This window comes from Colias philodice, chromosome 23 (genome assembly GCF_061535455.1).
Source record: "Colias philodice isolate Cphi_HAF_F1 chromosome 23, ilColPhil1 Martin Lab GWU primary, whole genome shotgun sequence".
Taxonomy (NCBI): domain Eukaryota; kingdom Metazoa; phylum Arthropoda; class Insecta; order Lepidoptera; family Pieridae; genus Colias; species Colias philodice.
The window spans coordinates 590,249-595,012 of NC_143108.1; positions in this window are offsets into that span (position 1 = coordinate 590,249).

Consider the following 4,764-nt stretch of genomic DNA (forward strand, 5'->3'; position numbering starts at 1 on the left):
CTAGCGGTCCGCCCCGGCTTCGCCCGTGGTACATATTTCGCAATAAAAGGTAGCCTATGTTCTTTCTCAGGGTCTAAAGATTGTCTGTGCCAAATTTCACCAAACAGACAGACAAACAGAGTTACTTTCGCATTTATAATATTAGTATGGACTACGTGGTACTCCCCCACCAATAAAACTGATGAGAAATACTTAAACCGTAATAAACATAACAAAGGACAATGTCCGGAATGGCCCTATGCAACAAAATGGATTGGAATACACGATAATTAACTGTCTATTTTATTATATTAGTTGCAAATACATTTGTAACACGGACTAGCTGTATGCCAAAATGAACAATAAAAAGTATTTTACGCGATTAATAACATTAATGGCCGCCATCTTCACCAAACGTCATGTCGTGTCGATAAAGAATAGGGATGGACGATTGATTGTAATCGTCCGACTGAATTTTTAATTTCCATAAAGTATAATTTAAATCGATTTTAAATCGATTCAAATCGTAAGCCAATGTATCGACTTACAAAAAATCGTGGTCTAAAAGATCGATTTATAAAAATCTATTTTATTTTTCAAGTTTACATTTATAATGTAAATATTATCAATTTTATGAAAAACAAGAAAGATAATTAATAAATGATCTCTTAACAGTAAAATCAGTTTTTTTAAAAACGATCTATTGGACCTGAAAAATCGATTCTTCGATTAATCGATCTTTGATCGTCATCCCTAGTCACTTGTCACTGTCAGTGCTGTTACAATTACAATAACCTTTATTACAATTACATTAACCTACCCAATTATCTAGGGAGGTGCTTAAAATAGCTAAATATATTATGATATATTGCTTTTCAGTTTCTTAAAAATCACTAAGCTATGAAAAACTAATATCTAATCTTTATTCTAAGTATCTAATATTCGTTGTTATGGTTCCATTATAACCTCAAAATCTGATTCTTTTTTTGGAATATATCTATTCTGCAGCTAGTCCGCTATAAAAATAAGATCATTTAGGAGTTTACTAATGATCGACAACACAAAATATAATTTTCGGATGTTCTTGGTTCCAGGGCGAACAATGTATGGGCGCAGAGCAATCTCCTTTCACCTTTAATTTTAATCAATATACCTGCAGTATAATCGAATTCTTAAGTTAAACTTGCAAGGTATACCAGTATTGGTTCATCAAAGCATTGTAGTTACCCATTCGGGTTGACTCTAAACTGAACGTATTGACTATCAGGGCGCTAGGGCGCTAAACCCAAGGACCGCAACCATTTGAGTAGTTAGCACAAATGATAAAATTGTCACTATGTAATAACCTCTATCTGTTCAGGAACGACAAGATAGAGGCTGTTATCCTGATAAGATTGAGTATTTAATTGAAATTACATCTTAAATTAGATATCTAACTAGCGTTCCACTCGTGGCTTTACCCGCTTTGTCTAAAACTTAGTTAATTATATACTTAGTTAATTATATACATTATTCGAAAATCACTCTATCTATTAAAAGGGTTAAGGGATATAGGGACAGAGATAGCGACTTTAGTTTATAGAGGTAGTATCTAGTGATATTTAAATTATAATTAAAAATCTACATATTATAGAGATGACAACTACACAAACTAACAACTATAGCTAAACATATAACAATATAAAATTACAATTTTTTATATCAAATCCGGCCCTGTTCTCATTCCAGGCACGCAGTCACAAGATAAATGTTATTGCATTTCCCTAATGCAGTCGGTTAGTTTCACAGCTATTGGATCCCATGTATCTTGCATTTAACAATATTCACCTTTCAATATATTCTATATCCTATTGAGTAATATATTCTTCAATATGACACAACATATCTACAAGAATTCGTTCTTTCTCTCCGATTTCGTGGTGTAATCTGTTTCGCAAATAATAATTTATATTTTTTTAACTGATAATAACACTACTAACCGACCCATAGACACATACCCCAAATTTCGTCTAATAAAAATAAAAATAATTAAAGACATTTCACGGTAACGAAGTCGCGGATATAAATATATTTATTAATAACTAGCCCTTCCAACCTACTACTTGTATACGTAGTATATTATTATTAGTCTGTGCTACTACATACCCAATCTTTCGACAACCTGCCAATAATATTGAAAAATCAGAGCACATTTGTAACTACAATCGCAAAATATCCAACAGGAATTTAGGACGACCTCGCTGTTATCCCCGTTCAATTTGCAATTGACAGACGAAGCAAACAGACAAACAGACAACGATCAAAGGGACATCCGATATAGTGTAAACAATACTATATCTATATGGAGCAAAGTTTGCGAGACGGGAATAGAATTGTTGTATGTATGTATCGTTTATATGTAACTTACAATGTTATTATGGATGAAGTTAGTTGCATTGTCAAAGTAAATATAAATAAAATGTTAAATTTCTGTTAGCAAATCTCAATCATTGCAATAAGATTATTATTTACTTAAATGAAAATTATTTGGTTATAAAATATGTAGTTAATGGTCTATTTTCAGACCTATCGAATATATCTACACAATCAAACATAAAAATTAAATCGAGGTGAAATATTTTCAAAGGAAGTTGGTGACAAACACTGTGTTACGAATATTTTATATATTATGTATAAAATAATTAATTATTATGTATAGAATATACATAGTATTGGACCACAATTGGACATAAATTTCTCTCTGACATTCTAATGCGTTAAGACTGAAATAATTTACTATCAGATTAAACCCAGTACACGTTTGATTTATTTAGTTAAATTAGTGTGAAGATCAGTCGTCTAGATTTGTTGCTTTGGTGCAAGCTCTAGGAATAACATCTTGTGACAGACAGACATACAGACAAATAATATAGGCTGAACGAAAAGCTTCCTTCTTAACTGACGTTCCTAAAATTGTGCTAAAACCTACAGAGATTGTCAACGTTTTACTAAATACATATTACTACATAATCTTTACTAATAAAATATGGATGTATAATTATTCTTCATGCAGCTTAAATTATTAAAAGTATCAACTTCTTACGTACTATTTATCAAAAAATTTACTAAAGACATTTTTTTTATTTATCAATAATCTTACTCAAAGCAGAAGTATCACATATTAGTTAGATCAAATCGGTTATAGCCTTTGGTGATAAAAATATTATTGAAATAAATAATATCTTGCGATAAATGACCCATAACTCTTAGACTAAGCAAAACATGTAGTTGTTAGGATCTTTGACTAACTCCTATAGAGTATAGACATTACGACTAATTTTAGTAATATTATAAATCTAGAAGTTTTTATAGGCTTAATATGTTTCTGATCTTCGCACAAAAAACGTATTACGTATTTTCTGAACTGATATTGCTTTTTATTAAAGTTCCAAAGCCTCTTTGAATAATATTGAATAATACCTATGTATTATATTATGTATAAACCTTTTTTTTACTTAAAACACCAAGGTATCCTTGGGATATTTTTTTTTTTTTATTATAGGACATTATTACACAAATCGACCTAGTCCCACAGTAAGCTCAATTAAGGCTTGTGTTGTGGGTACTAGGCGACGATAAATATAATATTTAATAAATACATATATAGATAATAACACCCAGACCCAAGAACAAATAATTGAGCTCATCACACAAATATTTGCCCTGACCGGGGATCGAACCCGGGACCGTCGGCTCAGTAGGCAGTTACCTTACCACTGCGCCAACCGCGTCGTCAAAATATGACAATATAGCAAGTCATAATCCAAGAAATCGTAACGTAAGGTAGGTATTCTATTAATCTTCTTCCTTCGGGCTCCATGATCACTGATTTGAGAACTTAACCAAAAATGCTACAGTTTTGAAATAAAAGATAATTATAAAAATAGTTGGACCGAATCGAAACTTTTATGTATCAAAAAATACAGTCGTATTGAAAGCCAGCGTTTTTTAAACCAACTGAAAAATACATGCCTAAAACTTATTCCCGGGAAATCACAGGCATCTTTCACACAAGCAAACCTGCAGTATAAACCTAGTATAGTCTATCTAGAACAGAATGTGAGTCATCCATCATAAAGACGTCTAAAGATTCCTTCATCAAAGAGGAAATGGTTTTCAGATTACGAAATTTCCATTTAAATTAACTTTTGAGACACTTTAGTGATGGCGCTTTAACCCACAAGATTATCTACGGATAGACTAGTTTTAGGATTCCTTGGCCTTTTAGTATATAGATTTACTAGATAGCCGCCACCCGCGGCTTCGCCCGCGTTTGCAAAAGAAAACCCGCATAGTTCCCGTTCCCGTGGGATTTCCGGGATAAAAACTATCCTATGTGTTAATCCAAGTTACCCTTATATGTGTGCTAAATTTCATTGTAATCGGTTCAGTAGTTTTTACGTGAAAGAGTAACAAACATCCATACATCCATACATCCTTACAAACTTTCGCCTTTATAATATATGTATTAGATTAGATTAGATTAGATATTAGATGTGTTAATTTTTGGAGCGATCGCATGTGCGATTTTTCTAAATACATGATTATGGATATTTTGTAAATATTTAAATGTAATAACTGAAAGTGAAGTACCTTTAGTGCGAATAAGGATTTATACTAGTTTGGACATCTTAACTTTAAATCAATAAAAATCATTCAGAAAATAATCAACTATGCACCTATTTGAAATATTATTAAAAGTTCCGATTCGTCCGAAATCCGATTTTTTGCATAGTATACGTTTTG